Source organism: Lissotriton helveticus, chromosome 5_1 (genome assembly GCF_964261635.1).
Source record: "Lissotriton helveticus chromosome 5_1, aLisHel1.1, whole genome shotgun sequence".
Taxonomy (NCBI): Eukaryota; Metazoa; Chordata; class Amphibia; order Caudata; family Salamandridae; genus Lissotriton; species Lissotriton helveticus.
In genome coordinates, this window is record NC_136065.1 from 1,078,186,768 (window position 1) to 1,078,206,123 (window position 19,356).

At 43.8% G+C, this 19,356-nt stretch overlaps 1 protein-coding gene across 1 annotated transcript in view; it reads right to left on the minus strand.

The window, feature by feature from the left end:
• Nucleotides 1-14,987, minus strand: part of SFXN3 (sideroflexin 3) — a 245,707-nt gene extending 230,720 nt beyond the window's left edge. Inside the window, exon 1 of the mRNA XM_078643640.1 lies at nt 14,895-14,987. The gene's annotated coding sequence lies outside the window, so the exon portion shown is untranslated. The remainder of the gene's footprint in view (nt 1-14,894) is intronic.
• Between the last annotated feature and the right edge of the window lie 4,369 nt (nt 14,988-19,356).

Below are 19,356 nucleotides of genomic sequence, written 5' to 3' on the forward strand. Positions count from 1 at the left end.
ACGCTGAACCTAAGATCCTTGCCAAATTGCTCTCACAGCGCTTGGCTCCCCATCTCGATACATTGGTACACCCGGACCAATCGGGCTTTATGCCGATGCTTAACACCTCTCATAATTTGCGCCGTCTACAGGCGGTACTGGCCCGCCGGAAGTACATACATGAACCGGCAGTGCTTCTCTCACTAGACGCCACTATGGCGTTTGACACCGTAGAATGGCCTTATCTATTTGCCGTGCTCCGTCACATGGGCTTCGGCCCCAAGTTCTGTGCGTGGGTCGGCCTGCTCTATGCCGGGCCCCTGGCCCAGATAGCGGTAAATGACCACGTCTCCAGAGACTTCCTGCTCGGCCGTGGGACGCGGCAGGGATGCCCGTTGTCCCCCTTGCTGTTCACACTGATCCTTGAGCCACTGGCAATCTGGATTCGGTGGGAACCATCCATCAAAGGTATCAGGTGGTCGCCGTCCTGGGAAGATAGGATATCTCTCTATGCGGACGATGTCCTTCTTTACCTCACCTCCCCTAAAAAGTCAATCCTACAAATCCTGAATGTTTGTGAGAAGTTTGGGAGGGTTTCAGGATATAGAATCAATTGGACCAAATCCGTCCTATATGTGTTCGCCGGCAGCCCGCCTCCCCTCCCAGCGGATTGTCCGCTGCGTTACACTGATACCCCTTTTAAATATTTGGGAATCCAGGTATCCTCCATTCCAGACGAGTTCCACGCCCTGAACTTGAACGGTTTACCCGGGATGTAAAGGTGTGGCGTTCCCTCCCTCTCACCCTCCTTGGCAAGGCCGCATTGTTTAAAATGATGGCGTTGCCTTGTTTCCTCTACCTACTCGAGAACACACCGTTCCCGGTCCCCTCTTCCTACTTCAGAGCCATCTCAGCTGCGGTCTCTACTTTGTTGTGGGATGGGAAACCGGCACGAATTGCACAATGTAAACTGGTAAAACATTGGTATGATGGGGGCATATCACTCCCTGATATCGAATTATATTACTGGGCGGCCCACCTTAAACAAATTAACTACTGGTTGCACGCCCCGCAGACTGAGCCCGCTTTTATGGCGGATAGGCAGAATACCGAGTCTAGGGGATTGTTGAGAACCCTTTACAGTCGACGCGTTCCGTCCGACCTTGTCGGCCCGACCCGTCACACGGTCCAACTTTGGTATAAGGCACATAGACGCCTTCAGTGTGCAGACACTATCACGCAAATGACACCCCTCTGGGACTCACACAAACTAGGCTTCATGGGAAATAGCAAGGGATTCCGGGCTTGGGACGCCATAGGCATTTCAGTGGTGGGAGATCTCTGGAGGAAAAACAACATAGTAGACTTCACTTATTTGCAAACCAAGCACGAAATGGCCCAGTCTGAGTACTATAGATATATGCAGATCCGTCACTCACTTCAGTCGGTCATCCCGGTTGGTACAAAACTACAAGAGTCTACACCGTTGGAAGATAGGCTACTAACAGACCATATGCCCCACAAAGCGACGTCCTACACATATAGGAAGTTACTCAACAACCTACCTGACAGGCTCTCCAAACTGCGCCTGACTTGGGTGGGAGAAATTGGCGGCTTTGATGACTCGGAATGGCAGGAGGCTCTCTCGTCACCCCGAGAGTCAGCGATCCCATCCAGACTTAAACTAGTTCAGTTAAAAATACTACACGCACTAACTACACCAGAACGATCCTTTATAAAATAGGAAAGGCCCCCCACGAATATTGCCTCCGTGGCTGTGGGGAAAGAGGGACATTCTTCCATACCATTTGGGACTGTAGCCGGGTAGCCACGTACTGGGCAGGGGTGATGCGGACCATTTCTCAATCCACGACAATTTCATTACTGCCCAACCCGCGTCGCTGTCTGTTAAACATCTGGGATGCGGAGGATTTGACCCACCGTCAACAAGATTGGGCCATACTGGGGATGCTGGTGGCGAAACGGAACATTGCCAGACTATGGGGATCTAGCGTGCTGCCTACATTGCGAGACTGGTGTAAGGACATGGCCGAAGCGATGGTGGCTGAAAAAGAGGTGTTTATCTACCGGGGATGCCCTGACAAATGGGAACAAATCTGGGGGGCCTGGAACAAATTCAGGGGAGACATATGTGAGCCACCACGAGCTGAGCCGGATGAATGTCTTTCTGATTCACAGCTATGATCCAGGGTCTACATAAGCTGGCGTGCGGCTCCTCTGGCTACGATAGACCCAGTCTGACTGCTTGTTGGGCTTCCTACGGTGGGATTTTATTTTATTATTTATTTTTTTGGGATCGTAACATCAGTGTTAATACAGCTGCAGTCCTGACAGTTATTTTGTCGCCTTTGTGGAACTGAACTTGATAGCCGTGGTTTTCTTTTATTTTGGGGTTGTTCCTTGTTTTACAAAAGAGAAAAATCTTAGACCTAAGTCATATCGTATGCTTACATTCTTGCCATCATGCACTATGATATTTCCGTCCGCCGCCGGACCCCCGGGTTGTGGGCTCTAAGGCCGTGTGCTAATTATATTCTATGTTGATTGTTTTACTGCTGCGGCCAGCCCTGGGGGTTGTCGGCCCTACATTGTGTATTCTTCTGCATGTAAAATAAAGGTCTTAAAAAAAAAAAATGTGGTTTGGCAAGGCGTAACAAGGTTTTTTACGTCAGATATAAAAGCCAAAGAGTTTCTGATAGGGCTGAAGGAAAACATCCTAATGGCTTAGGCTAAAATCAGATTGAGTGAAATCAGGAAAGCAAAGGATGGGATCTTGATATCTGGGAAGCTTTATCTGTTGTCGATGGGGGAGTGTCTTACTACCATTTATTAGTCTATGTGTATCTTTTTTTGTCCCTTCACCTTCTTATAATAATATAGTATACAAGATAGTTCACAGTGCTGGCAATTTGCTCCTTATCTCCCAACAGACCGATGTGCGGTCTGGATTCTTCCCGAACAGAGGGGGGAGGGTGAAAGGGCTTGGGGGGTGAAAGGGAGGGGCCAGGGTGGGTGGGGGAGAGGAAGGTGTGGGGGCGGGAGGGTAAGGGCTTTCTCTGGGTGAGGGCACGAGGGAGAAGGGGGAAAAATTGGCGCAAAAAACTCAGAGAGGAAGCTAGGAAGGTATCAAAGCAGGGTGGATAATTAACAAGGGCAACTACAGAAAATGCAATGAATTTGTATCTCCAGGATTGGGTGGAAAAGCTGGGAGCTAAAATTAAGAAGGCTTATTCATCAAGACCAAATGGGTAAGATTACTATCTGTCCCGTGAACGTTGGGGGCCTAGTGGATAGGAGCAAGCGGTCTAGGGTCATGGACATAATAAGCTCTATCTCCACGAATGTTGTTTGTCTCCAAGAGATGCATATATCATGGGATAAAATGGGTTAATTATGGTAAAGGGGTACTCTTTATTGGCTTGCTCTTCTCAAAGCTCCAACATTAGAGGGGTGGCTATGTTAGCCAAAAATAAAATAAGCTAAACGAAGACTGGTTGATGCCAGGGGAAGATGGGCCTTGGTAGAATTAGAATCAGGTATAACGATAGGTACGGTTTATGGTTCAAATCAGGATGAGCCAGAGTTACTAAAGGAGTTAGAATTAGAGCTTGCATCTTGGCCCACCCCCCTGATCATGTGTGGGGATTTTAATATCCACTTAGAAGTTGGGAGTCCTGGGGTAAACAGATATCAAGGACAGAAGCCCAATGTTTGTAGAACCATATCATCACTTGTGAGAAGTCATGGATTAATACATGTATGGGACTCTAAGTTTCCTCAGGACCCGGGATATACCTATTTTTCATGCCCTCATCAAAAATATGTTCGGTTGGACTATTTCTTTATCTCACATCAGATTTTGGGTGGGGCAGGGTAGAGATATTGCCAAAAATGATGTTGGTTCATAATCCTTTGATTCTAGAAACAAAGATTCAGCAAAGACAATCACAGCAGCACCAATGGACATTTGATCAGAAGCTGTTGGCTGATCAGGAATTCACTGGAAACTTTCAAAAGAGAATAATAGAATTTTTAAATATAAATAGATATAGTACCTTCCGCAATATGGTTTGGGATGCGTTCAAGGCTGGGTTGAGGGGGGAGATAGTTATCTTTGTCTCGCACCAAAAACAACTGCAGGAGCTGAAGAGCAAGCAGATGCGAGCCAGGCTTCAGGATTTGGAAAGAAAACACCATACTTAGATATTGCGAGGGGTAGACGTGGCCACAACGCAGCTAGATATTACAGTAACCAAAGCGGAGATAGGCGCGTATTACTCCCAGAAAGCAGCAGCAGAGTATCAAACTTACAGACCTGAGAGTTATGAATTTGGGGAGAAAGTAGGGGGACATCTCGCTCTAAAGAGAATACAAAAAGCTGTGAAGAGCGAGATGTCTTCTATAATAAGTGGGGGGGGTCACATATACAGATCCGGCTTTTATAATTGCAGTGTTTCCTAAATTCATCAAGATCTATACACTGAGGAGGAACAGGGCCCCCAGGGAAGTCCACTGGCGGGATCTCAGAATGATGAGGGTAGGAGACTGGGTGGGGTCCAGAGGGACAAATTGGAGGCTGAATTGGTATTGGATGAGGCAATACAGCAGCTGGCTTCGGAAAAGGCAACGGGCCCCGATAAGATACCGGTAGAATTTTATAAAATCTTTCAAAATGAGCTAGCTCCCTTGCTGCTGGATCTATTCTTGGGGGTCCAATACTCTGGAAGCCCGCCAGAGTCTTGGAAGGGTACCAATATTGTTATCTTCTCAAAGAAAGATAAGCCACCCGATATTCCAACTTCATATAAACCCATCTCTTTAATTAATACGGATGCCAAAATCTTTTCTAAAATCCTTGCAATTCACCTTCGGAGGGTCATAGCCAGTCTTGTATCGCCCTGGCAGCATGGTTTCATTCCCTGCAGAGATACAACAGATCATATAAGGAAAGCCGTGGCTGTGGTTGATATTACCAAGGAAACCAACGGGAAACTGGCTATGATCCTCCTGGACGCGGAAAAGGGGTTTGATCGGGTGGCATGGAAATATTTAAGGGGATCTTTGGCCGCCAAGGAGTTCGGACCACTGGCCATTACATCAATCAAAGCATGTATAAGGCACCATGTGCAAAGCTCCAGGTGATGGGCAAAGAATCCGATATCATAAGAGTGGCAAGGGGAACAAGGCAGGGGTGCCCATGTTCCCCAATCTTATTTGCTTTATAAATTGATCCATTCATTCAACAGATCATGGAAAATCAGGCTGTCATCCCAGCCGTAACCCAGGGGTTCGAAACTAAAGTGCTAGCTTACGCAGATGACATTGCGGTATTAACATCTAACCCGGATATGGCAATGAAGGAAATAGAAGCCATGGCTATCATGTACGGTAGAGACTCTGGGTATTTACTGAATAAGTCTAAGCCCAAAATAATATGCCCTGAAAATATCATCTTTCGGGATAACCGGCGAGTACCCACGGCTACTTACCTTGGGGTCAGAATCAATTCGGATGTAGATCAGATTGCACAAATTAACTTTTTTAGCATCAGGCCTCAGGCGGATGAACTCATTACATCCGACTATCATAGGGAGAATCAACATTCTCAAGATGGGAATGCTTTCCAAGATATTATATCTATTTAGGGCGCTTGAAGTGGAAATTGAAGGGTCAATAGTTAAACTCTATATTTAGCAAGTTTATTTGGCAATATGGTAAGATTAGGAGGTCTCTGAAATTTCTTACTCTGCCCCAAAAACAGGGTGGCTGGGTTGCTCCTAATCTTATGTTTTACCACTGGGCAGCGATAGAGTTGTAGGGGCTGAGGGTCTACCAATAATTTATGAGTTGGCACTGGGGAATGGTGCTAGAGCATTGTTGCTTCGCCAGCTCCAACCCAGCTACTTCAAAAGGGTATGATTCAAAATTATCAAGAATGCCTGGAAAACTTAGGGAAAATCCCAAATTATTTGAGTATTGAAAAGTTGACAAAGTATACACCCATTTGGTGGCCGTCCTTTTACCCCCTGGCATTTTATGGTGCTATTGGCAAGCAAATGGAACAACTTGGCTTGAGGATAGTGGGAGATATTCAGGCAGCAGATCAACCAAAATTCTTCCCCGACTTACAGATAGAGTATGGAATCCCTGGCAGACAGTATTTTAAGTATTTACAAATTAAGGGATTTGGGGGAAACTGAGGCAGGTGATCTCAATGGCAAAGATCCCACTATTTGAGATCCTAGGGGCATCTGGTTATAAAATAAAGCCCTCCTATGGTATTATGATGGAGGAAGCCCCTGATGACATTGAGAAAACGGAGATGAAATGGGCCAACCAACTAGAGAATGAGGATATAGATATAGGCGTGTCATTGATGCTATCCAAAAGAACGCTTCTATCAGCCCACTTAAAGGTCCAACACTTTAAGACAATTTTTAACCTATATTATACCCCTGCTAAATTATTTAAATGGGGAAAAAGGGAGGATGATAAATGCCCCAGGTGTGGGGTTGGACCGGCTGAGGCGATACACATGTTTAATGGTTGCCCCAATTTAGATCTGCTAAAAAGGGAATTAGAATAATTATGGGAGAAGACCTTAGTTAGACGTTTTGGCCTAACTCCCTCGCTTATGATGGTGGGGCATGACAACAGCTTAGGGCTGGACCAAGAGCAGTTACGATTATAAGGCTTAAAATTGCAACTAGATGGAAGGACTCGCAGCCCCCTAGGTTCCATGAGCGTCTGGCCTGCTTAATCGTCATTAAAAACTGGAGCAGGCACTCTATGAGTCTAAGGGTCATCAGGCAAAAATAGTGAGGGAAGAAACTCTGGTCCCCACTAACTAAATGGTTGGTCGGGTACAGTAAATATATCAAGAATACTAGAAATTGGGCTATAATGAAATTTTGTATGTATTTCTGATTTATTATTATTATTGGATTTTTTATTGTAAAGTAGGAAATGAATTATGATATGAACAGAAATGACTGATATTGTACTGCGAATCAGCAATTGTCATAAATATCTGTGCAATACCTCTCTGAGATCAATTTAAAAAAAAAGAGGAAAAATGCTGACCCAATAATCCGGTCTTGTGGGACAGTCAACAACACCTGTTTAGGATGATTAGGATTTAATATCATCCCCAATGCACGCTGCTCTTTCTATCCTAACAAGGACTTTCTCTTCTCCATCACACACGCTTGTCCTTGAGCAGTTCTGTCTTGGAATCCTAACTACTTTACCAAGTATCCTATGACCGGTCATTCTTTCCCGCAGTATCACTCAGCTTCTACATCTGCAGGAGATAACTCCCCAAGAACTAATCCTTCCCATGTGGATTTGTCAATCAATGTGAATGAGAAACATGAATCCCTCCATAATTGCACCTCCTTCCTATTAATGTCAATGACACACTCTTGGGGGGAGGGGGGGGGGGGGGTGGGTTGACAAGATTTCTCCCCGGACTCCGACTCGCATACCACTCATACCTCTACATCATTATCATCACTTTCACTTGATTCTCCCCGTTGGTGTGAATGCCCATCTTTGTTCACCCATTAACTGATCTCTTGTACCTGTATGCATCAGCCATTCTACAACCTCTCGAAAAGTGCTCAAGCTTCCTACATTTAAAGCATCTACTATTGGCATCCGGAAAATTACTTGCTTTAGCCATGTGTCTTGTGCTGCCACATATGAAACAGGTTTTTCTTTCTCACCCTCTTGCGTGTTTACCTTCTTCATGCGTTCCTCTTTAGGTTTGCGCATGACCTTTTTCACAACACAAACCTTATTAACATTTTCTGCATCATTATTACCTTTGAATCCCACCCCTCCTAATTCTTTCACATACCGGGAGGTATTTTTCATACGTTTTGCCACCTCCATAGTTTTGTCAAGTGTGGGGTCTTTCATCCCTAACAATATTCCTGAATCTTTGTGTTGCATGTTCTATTGATCATTTCATCTCTTATAATCTCATCTCTGAGATCCTTGAACCTGCAAGTGACAACTAGTCTCCTTAATGTTGCTATGTATTGATTAATAGATCTTCCTTGAACTTTAGCTCGGGAATAGAACTTATGTCTCTCAGCCACTATGCTCACATTTTTCCCATAGTTTTCTTCTAATGCATTCAAAGCTATAGTGTACACATCTTCTTTTTTGGTGTCTGGCCCTGTATCTGCATTTCTACCCTCTGACGGCCTGGGCAAAGTTTTTAAAACCTTCATTCCTTCCACCCCTAAGCGGTGTTTTAATATTGCCAACTTCCTCTTTGCTACATATACGTCTCCCCCAATGGCCTCCAAGCATGTCTCGAAGGCATCTTTCCAACCCTCTCACACCATGCAGGGTTGACCATGATTTTCTAAAAATGCTGGAGGCACCAGGTATATTTTGTGACGCCATAGTAATTCAATCTGAAAAACCCTTGAGGTTATGTGTCACTCAAAAATGCAATGAATCCTTTGCACATATGCTCCCCACTGACGCTATGCACAAGGAAAATCTCTGGTTTGCACCAGTGCCAGTAACATGTATGCCCTTCCAATCTTAACATAGCTATCACCCGATGAATACACAAATGCTTCCTCATCCAAAATGGCGCTGAAAAATGTGAATGTTGCAATGACGTCATAACGCTCAGCAAGCGCTGCTGGCACATAACGCTGCACACCTCTGCTGTTGGCAAGCGCAGCAAGGAGACGTGTGACGTACACTTGCACGCATAACTCCTCCGCAAGTAACACATCCGTCGTCTGAGTTACAAGAAATGGCAAGTGATTTCCTGCAAGTCGACCTTTCGTCACAGATCAGGGCGTGGGCCGGGGATCGCGACCCCACACTTTAAATGTCGCCGCTAAAGCTTCCCACCGTTAATAGGTTAGGCTAAATAAATGCCCCCTATATTCCTTGCTCCTCGCACGTCTCGCACATACTCACAGGGTTGGGCCCCACACCAAATGCACAAACAGCAACTTTAAAAGTTCCCGCAGCACAAACCATTGATTCCTAAACTTCAAAGATGAAGATACCAGTAGTAACACTCCTCCTGCCAGAAGTCACCCGTAATTACTTTCTTCTGCTTCACACACCTGCACAACGTCAATAGGGCTTGTGTTGGACCAGAGGCTGTATTTTCTTTAGATTTCCATTCAGACACACCCCAATCCTGAGCAAACTTCAATATTTCCAAAATTAAAAAATTCTCCTTCTCAGCACAGCATCCCCTATCTTTCTGTTCAGCATCCCATCCTCGTACATACTAAACGTAACATAAACATACACTTTGAACTTGACGGAATCGAGGCCTAACTGAGTCCTACTTAACATAAGCCAGAAAAACACAATCCACCAATCTAAACCAACACCTCCAGGAAAAAAACCTTACCTTAGGCACAAAATTAGCATAAAGTATAACCCAAACATGAAGCTCTGAAAATGAAACTTCATGTATGTGCAGAAGATTTAAGATCAGAGCATGTGCTATGCACACTGACTGTGCTTACATAGAGAGAAACTTTATGAGGGTAAAAGAGCACATGCATTTAGGACCAACCACCAGTCATCGTGCATGTCCAAATACCAGTAGCTTCCATCCCAGATCACAGGGGCTGGGTTACATCAGGAAACCAAATGCATACCAAGGATTAATAAGCGCATATATTAGTAAGCAAACCATTTTCAGCGCTTACCAGAATAAAGAGCTGGCAATCAATTCCAAATTCTTCTCCTTCTCAGTACACATGTGTTTGTTTTAGGTTTCCCTCCAAGCCCTGAACTGAGAAATACCATCAAACATGGTGGAGACTAGAACCCACCTCTAAACTCAGTATTCCCTCATACTTGTTCTGAAACAAAAAACAAAACAGTAAGCGGTGATGAATACAAACCCTATTATGCTGCCCATCTGAGGGTGAGTGGGGTTTTCTTTAGCATTCCTGTTTGTTTCCTGTCGCTGGAGGTGCGAGTCACATCATGTAATAACAACAAGGACAAGGAACACACTTGGGTGTGGAATTTAATAAAATATCTAATGGTCCATGGGGCAGGTTGCTTCACAAATCTACTTGTCCTGTAACAAAATCCACTTGTCCCTTTGGTGCCATGTAATGTGGCAACAAATTATGGCAGAAATCTCATTATATAAGAGCTCTGATTTAGCCTCTCTGATTATGCCAGGGCCCATACCATAGTAGTGTATGAATACTTGCAAACCCCTTATTTTGCCACGTTTCTGCAGATCTACATACTAGGGCTGAAGGTAGGGGTAAGCAATAGTTTCAGGGTTAGAATGCCCTTTTGAGTCTGCAAACCTACTAACTTGCATGTTTTAAGGGTTTTCAAAAACTCTGCTCTAACCTTTTCCCATACTGAGAAATATTGGAAATTTACTCCCAACAAAAATGGCAGATGTAAATCTTCTTTCTGAGTTGGGAAAAAAGTGGTTAGAGGGAAAGTGAACTTGCAAACATTCAGATTTTCGCATGAGCAAATCTACACATGCATATTTAGTCATGCTATAATGCAGTTCACAAATATATTCTAGGAGTACTATTTCTTCTCCTACTTCTGTAAATTCTTGGGAATTCACGAAAGATGTATAGCTGCACTTAATGCAAGGACATATACCATGGGTGCACTTTTGAAACTTTCATTTATAACTGAGCCCACAATTTGGTTTGCATTGACCATGACCTTTTGCGTTTATTAAAATTCTGTCTGTCTCTCTCTGTATCGGTTGGCTTCTCTGTGAGTGATATAATCCTGCTCTTACACAAGGAGCATATCGGCACACAAATTAGTTTTGTTCAGTGCCAGTATCAACTAAGGGAGTGTGTGCTTTTTGAGACCAAAACCAATTTTTGTTTTTGCCAATGTTTGTTATAATGGTGAGGGTCCAGCAGCTCCCACACCAATAAGGTTTTACAAAAAACATGCCAAAACAAGTCACACCTTGACAAAACTAAAAAGATGACCACCAATTTCAGACCTACTGGCTTTGCCAATGCTTGTTTATTTGTGTTTCCTACAATCTTATTGAAACTGATTACACTGATTTTCCATTATGAATATGTTTGGGAAATACTAGTATGCATCAAGACATGTTACTAAATGATGCTGCAAAGAAATGGTACCTGAAATTTTACAGTAGTTAAGCAAAAAATAATTTTTCCTGCTTTCATTTTTTATGAACATTTTATTTTGAAAGGAAAGAATCATCAATCTTGCTTTCAAGCTTTTGCAAATATTTGCATCTAATCAGAGAGCATTCTGAGAGCATTATACATAGCCTCATATTGCTAAACTTTGAAAACATGTGTACACATTTTTATACTGGAACCACTGTCAGTAGTACAGTCAGAGCTTACAACATCTACTTAGAGCGCTCACCCTAGTAATAAAGGTGTTCAATTAATGAACCATAAATACAAGTTTGAACAGCATTAACATAGAGACGAAAATATTATCTTAACTGCAGACAGTGTCCTTCCCTGCTCCATAAAGTGGTACTGCAAGCTGGCAGCCAAAGGGTTTTGTGCTGCAGGGGGTTGGGCCTACTTGTCCCAAGGACAAAATACACATAAAAACGTGTTGCCCTAGACCCCAAACAATATGTCCCGAGCTACAGGAATTCCACATCCCTGAACACAGAGATAATTATAATGCATGCCTACTATGCTATGGACTATAGGTCACAAAACACTGTCTCCAATCCTAGGTTTCTATTTATCAAAAGAAAAACAACAAAAAAGGTGGTAATGGCCATAGTCCACCATGCTGATTGATAGTCATTTCAAAATTCTTAACTATGGTGCTCTCACTTCCGAGGTCCCACCGCCTTTGAACCTCTATCAATTTCACAGTCACATATAACAATGAGAGGAGCACTCAAAAGGTAATCAAAGGCACAACTTAATTCATAACATCCATGACACTGCTATTACTTTCAGAGTCCGAAATCTAGTCCTTTCACATTCAGTTCATTGATTAAAGGAGACTGGTATATTATTCCATATTTCAACAAAGCTTTGTTGCCTGCCGTTTCCTCTGTGGGTGCGTTGATTCGCTGCTACACGAGGATAAAAACACAAATGAAATACTGAATAATTTTAAAAAACGAAGTTGATATTTTTAGGCGAGGCATGAAGATATGGATCCTTGATGGAGTCCTATTGTCAAGAATACACGTGTTGATTGGGCTGAGAAAGCATTTTGGAAGATGCAAGAATAAAGTAGAGCACCCCACATACCAATTTCCCTTGAATCAATGGACTGAATGAGAAAGGACTAGATTTTAGACTCTGAATACAATAAGGATTAAGTTGTGCCTTTGGTTACTTATTAAGTGCTCCTCTCACTGTTTTACACCTCTCTTGTGTGAAGCATTTAAATGCAATCATGGACTGAGATTATTCTAGGGATTAGAGCACTATACATGGGTGCACTAATGTTCAGTTTAAATTTTTAAACATGTAAGTATGTATTCTTTATTCACATTTTTATACTTATTCTTCAATGTATATTTTCATATGTCAACATTTACTCTTTCCTCACGTTTCACATTTATTTAAGTTACATGTGAACATGCATAACTATGTATTCGTAGTGCATATTAAATGTATAGGCCTCAATTGAAATGCATTTTCCTTTGCCAGCATATTCTCCCTTTCTTGGCAGATGTATTAACATGATTCTCGCTAGCTAGAGAAAGGCTTATTGTTTGTATTAGACTGCTGTTAAAGAGGCCTGGAGAGAAGAAGAACTTGGCAATGGATGTGAAGAATTAATTGTCGAAAGAGGACTTTTCTTGATCATGTACCAGGACGGAAAGATGTTCAAGGTTGATAACTGCAGTACCAGTTTGATGCAATGGGAAACTGTAGGGATAGTGCAGATGCACTTGAGCAACAATTTGGTTGATTCTCGGTGGTGGAAAAGGAGATAAGGACAATTTGGAATCTGATGTTATTTCAAATTGGTGTTCTCAAAGTTGGAGGACACTAAGAGTCCCTTTAAACTTCGAGAGGTGCTTGTCTTATTCTTGCATGTGTGAAGCTTCATGCTAAACATGTATTTCCTTTTCCCAAGACTTCTATTGAAGTCTGATCATGCTGACACCTTATGCTTCCGAATTAGAGACCCTTGGTAGAAGACTCTATATTTGCCCTATGTTTAGAAGATAGAAGAGAAGTTTCTTTAAGGAACACTCGTTTGCTTTAATCTGTTTCTGCATTATTGTAGCTATCACAATTCTGTATCTCATTATATTATGTCTTAACCTACTGAGATATTTCAGCTTATCTATTGTATTGCTGAACTTATTGAACTTACTTTTGGTTTAAATACAAACTGGATTGATTGGCAACCCAAAATAAAACCCTTTTAACTATATTTGGTGATTCTTAGTCCTTATTGTGGAGTCACATTGGCTTCACAAGTTGTAAATATATTGCTGATTTCTTCTCCCTTTCAATGCATTAATTCAGCCAATGAAGGTCCATATAACCAATGGGGAAAAATCTTTAACAACTTGACTAAGAGATTACGTTGTAAGGCCTGGCACTCTTTCACGTGAGACCTACTTCTCAGGCAGCTCTAGTGCAAGAATTTCTCATAGGCAAAATGTCCGTCTACCAATAGGACATACCCCCGGAGTAAAAAAATAAGGTATTTTTTGAGTACTAGTGTGTCACAATTTTGTGACCTTATGTGGTGGCGCTGTAAAGCAGCTATGGTGTGCACTACGATATAACTCAATTCAGTTTAATTAAACGCATTGGACTCTCAATAATCTTAAAGCCAATGATTGGGAGAGAAGGTTGCATTACGGCCGGAGCTGTCAACTTTGGAACTGTGGAAGCCGGTTTGAGTCTCATTGTCAGTTCAACATCGTGTGATTGTGTAAAGCGCTCTAATACCTTTGGGTCGAGTTTGCGCTATATAAAGCTGCAAAAAAAAATTATTTGAAAAAGAAAATCTAAGTATGGCAAAGTTGTGTCTTGTTATATGGAAACAAATGTAGGCCTGGGTGAAATCGCCGTAACAAGGTTGTACTAGTGGGTAATATCAGAAATTTCGCATTTCGCTCAAAATAACGCCATCACACCAACATTTTTAGTGTGGGAGCAGAGACCAACCAGAACATGAGCAGCTGTTGTTTGCAGCACTTCAGTTTTTTGCTTTCTTTTGTGCAAATGTTTAATGCAAAATTACAGTACTAAATACCAGGTTTGCATTTCCATATTCCAAATTATAAAGTAATATTATGTATGCTGGCTCCTCCTCGCTTTTCTATGGTTCTAAAGCATGTTCGATCTGACCTGGCACACTAAAATGAGCAATGTTTTGTTATGTATTGTGTAGTAATATAAAATGTATATAGGATAAGGAATATAAACGGCAGTTCATTGCCTAAATGCTAAAATGTGACAGATTCAGTCAGTGCTATTTTAGTCACCAACACTAAACCCATAGTTCTATGTGGAAAAACGAAACAAGAAGTTACACAATGCAAACCCTTTACTAGGAAGGGGGAAAAAACGCCTATACATGGCTAAATGTATCACATGACATCCAGTAAATTAATAGCTGCGCCTGCCTAACGAAAACGATGTGCTGCCTTAAACGATTGAACAAAAGTATTATTTACAGCATAGACGAAATAACAGAAACATGGGATATAAATCTCAATACTGCATGTGAAGCCAGGCGCCGCTCGTAAATTATCAGCTTTATGCAGCTGCGCTAGCAAAATTAAGTTAATCTCGCATATTAAATTATTTTGTGCCCATATCCTTTACATTTAAGAAGCTAAAATAACTGCAGAAAGAGAATCAAAAACATGTTTGGGACAGTAAGAGTATAAACAGAATCACGCTTACATGAACTCTCCTAGGTAGGAATAACCTACTGCTGTCACGGTGCTGCATTCGCTGAAAGCAATGACCCCCTCAATGACATCACTGGTTGTACGGTGCATGCTATCGAGTACAACCTAACCTGTTACCCGGCCGCCTGACAGCCAGCCAGTAAACAGAGGAGATTAGCTCTGAAGCCAAACTAAATGAGACGATTGGATGCGTGTGAGTAAAAGCAATAGAGAATTACGTAGGAATCTCCGTTGCACTGACTGGGTGTGTAGGTAAGGGCTCCATTGTGATTGGCTGACATTCTTACCGGGCGAGAGTAACCTGCTTCCTCTGACTGATTCGTTCCAGATTGAAACTGTTTCGGCTGATTTTTTAACATAAAAAAGTTACGTAAAGTGCGCATTTCAACTCAATTTATTCAGGCGGAAGATGGCTTTTTTGAATGATTTGAACTAGACCGTCCTCTTGTGCGTACTCAATGAGGACCATGGAAGGTGTAAACAGAAGAGGCAGGCAGGGCATGCCATGCATACCTCTCAACTCACCCACCCACCGGACTCATACCTAGGGTTGGCACCTTTCCAAGATACAAAAAATACCGGCCATATGTTGTTTAACAATCTGCAATGGCCCCGATCGTGATTCTAAATAGAACTTTAAACAAAACCGAATTTGTTCGTTTGTAACGTGGCTTTTCAGCCTTTGTTTACTTTAATTATTAGTCAAGGATTATTAACGCGTCTCTAGAACACATTCAAAAGTGCTTTCTATTCATATTTGCTTTGAAGTATGTACACAAAAGGTTTAAAACTACTTGCTTTAGGTGATATTGCTTATTTTTGTACCTGCTGGGACATTAAAATACTGGTGATGCTGGTAGAAAACTGGTCAGGTGGCAATGGTTATATCCCTAGTATAAGGTATTTAATATTTGTGCATGTTTCTTTATGGAATGTATAGAACATGGGTTCCTTGTGGCATGCTAGCATTCCAGCTCGAGGTTCGGGTAGAAATCAGTTGGTGTTCGGAGGTGAGCCTGCCCTTCGTGCTTATAAAACAGTTGTATTAAATAAAAAGGGCATATATCCTTACCTGCCCTGCCAAGTACCACGCATCAGGGTTGGCTAATGCATTTTAGTGTGGTCACCTCACTAAAATGCATAGTCACTCATTAGCACCCCTTCCACAACACCAGCTTGCTGTCTGCAGATGGACGATATCGGGTGAAAGCAGTAGGAGTGCATAGTCGCAAACTCATTGCCATGCTATTAGTTCTATCCCGGCGTAGGGTGTCCATGCACTGGGGACGGAGACCTGCTCCCAAGATCCCAGCCTGGCTGGAGGACTCCGCCCACTGTCAGATGTTATTGGGGGAATTCTGGGAACAAATGCAAGACCTAATATCTGGGGCCCTCTCATCACCTACCTACAACGTCAAGACGCCCGTTCCGCCCCACTGCCCGAGGAGCCTAATGGAGGTGCCATGTCCGTTGCAGACAGCACGGCCAGATAGCCTCCCACGACTTTGCTGTACCCGCGCCTACGCAATACTAAGCACTAAACTCTAGTACACATTTCGGCCCCTCTGGATGTTTAATTTCTGTTCAGCGCCAATCTCTTCTTGCTATGTGGTTCCCTGGTGATGTCATCATGCTTACTTCGGAGGTGTATGTAACGGTGGTGAATTGCGATTTTGTCTATGCCTCATTGACAGTCTGTAATTGCAACATGTGTTGAATCCTCAATAAAGGTTTTCAAAAGCAACAAAAAAAAAAAGTATGACAAATCAGACTAATCCAGGACACCCAAAGATATAATAATGGTGTGAGCCGCAGATGTTATTAATTATTTATATATGTTACAGTGAAAGTGTGAAATCCCGCATTCTATGGAATGCCTAGGTAATGTATAGAATGCCTGAAAATGCCTGAAAATCGAACGTCAAAGTATGAAATGATTGACATTTTATACATTGCCTAGGCATTGTATACTTTGCCCGATTTCTGCCAGCAAAGTATATAACATGGCTAATCCCGCCATTTTATTCCCGCCCAGCAATGTGTGAAATCCGGCATTCTATAGAATGGCTAGGTAATGTATAGAATGCCTGAAAATCGAACGTCAAAGTATGAAATGATTGATATTTTATACATTGCCTAGGCATTGTATACTTTGCCGGATTGTCTGCCAGCAAAGTATATAATACACCTAATCAAGAGGCACAGCTCCCTGCAGAAGACATAGCTGAGAATGCCCCGGTTACTTACCGGTAATCTTTATTACTCCGAGTCCTTGTCTTCCTCGCCACAGTAATCACCATTGAGCCTCCGGCTCCCACAGAAACTCCAAGTAAAATTTTACATTCTAGTCTCCCTCTCCCTCTCCCAATATGGCCCCCGGTGGCAACAGCCAATCCCATAAAGGGATACAGAAACAGCCAAACGATCTGAAACCCAAGCCGCATACATGAAGTCACCAAGAGGGCCGGGAGGGAAGGGAAACTATACTGTGGCAAGGAAGACAAGGACTCGGAGTAATAAAGATTAGCGGTAAGTAACCGGGGCATTACCTCCTCGTCCGTCTTCCTCGCCACAGTAATCACCATTGAGCCGATACCAAAGCACATCAGCTTCATGAAAGAAAAACAGCCCACACCAGGAAAGCACTAGAACAACAAGTTTAATAACGAGGCAGATAAACAAAACAATCCCACTCAAGGATCACCAGCACGCAGCACAGAAGAGGCAAAGGAAACTAAGCCCCCACCCCCAACCTGAAGACGGTAATGGGACATGAAGGTATGAGGCGACGACCAAGTGGCAGCCCGGCAAACATCCTCCATGGAGACCCCCTTAAACGCCGCCCAGGAGACTGCAACAGACCTGGTGGAACGTCCCTGAACAGGAAGAGAGGGAACCTCTGAAACAGAATCATATGCCAACAAAATAGTCTCCTGTAACGGGGTGGGAGCTGCAATCCCGATTGACTGGTGGAAAGCTAACTGTACTTCCCCTCCTTCCCTTCAGTCTGATTGGGACACCAGTCCCCTACTCTCGGACAATGAAGACGACTTGAGGGAAGGCGCCTTTAACTGGGATCGCAGCAGTGATGTGGCCACGCCCCCGCATGACGTAGGAGGACCAGGACTGGACAAAGGCCCAGAAGCCCTCTACTGGGGGTGTGTCGACACCCGGGAGGAAGGAAGTCAGGACGAGGAGGAGCGAGGCGGAGAAGACGGCGTGCGAGGAGAGGACGGAGGAGAAAGCGTGGAAGACGGGGGTGAAGAGCCAGGAGGCCAACGACCCGGTGAACCGCCGTGCCACACTCCCGAGGGAGGAGTGTGGCTTTCTCAGGTACGGCGGCGTTGGGCAGCTTGGGTCGGGAGTAAAGGAGCCCGTGTATGATATTGTATAGCATCCCTCCCATTTCCCTTCCCGCTTACCTCAAACCCCCTACCCTCCTATCCGCCCTTCTGATCCTCACTCCCCCCCCCTTAGAACACCGAGCACCATTAATAGTTGTACAGCACAGGTGTCCCTCACTATCACTTGGTCCCCTGCGGTGACACCGGTATCAGTGCATTAACTGACGATATCCCTCTCTGTTGGTTTTCTCGTTGCGGAGCTGACCAGGCCGAAACATCCCTTGACGTGGAGAGAACAGCAGCGTCATCCCAAGGCAGTACAACCGCCATCACGGACCGGGTGGAGTTTGCAAGAGAACGCTTGACATTCTGAACCAGAAAAACCTTTATACGAATAAAACCCTCTTTACGCAGAATTAGTGTTCAGCCTGTTCTTGAGTTGCCCATTGAACCTATCAAGCCCGCTCCCACACCCTCGCTACAACTGGTGTCAGAAGTGGGATCTGCCCCCACCATCCAGGATCCCAAGATGGATCAGGTAATCAAGCACCTGATAGAGGGGCAACAGAAGCTGGAGTGGGCTGTCAGTCAACAAATATCGACCACCGATGCTGACAGGACTATGTTCAGGAACACTATTTCGGCACAAATAGAAGGCCTGCAAAAAGTGGTACAGAGCCCCAGCATGCCGGTACCTCTAGAAAGGAGGAACTACTCGCACCATCCCGCTGGGGTCTCCCTACAAAAATATGTGTCAGGAGAAGACCCTGATGCTTTCCTCACTAACTTTGAGAGGGCAGCCCGTGCTTGTGGGTGGCCAGAGGAGAAGTGGCCTTTCTTCCTGGCCCCACTGTTATCAGGAGAATCCCAAGCGGCATATCAGGTCGCAAACCATGCAGGAACCACTTCTTATCCTGACATAAAGGGAGTGATATTAGATCACTTGGGACTGGATGCAGAGGCCTACCGGCTGCGGTTCAGGAAGGAAAGAGGAACCGCCGGGGAAAATCCGAAGACGTTGTTCTTACATCTGAAAATGGCTGCTGATAAGTGGTTAAGACCAGAGAGCCGCAGTAAGGAAGAGATCATGTCCAGTGTCTACCTGGAGCA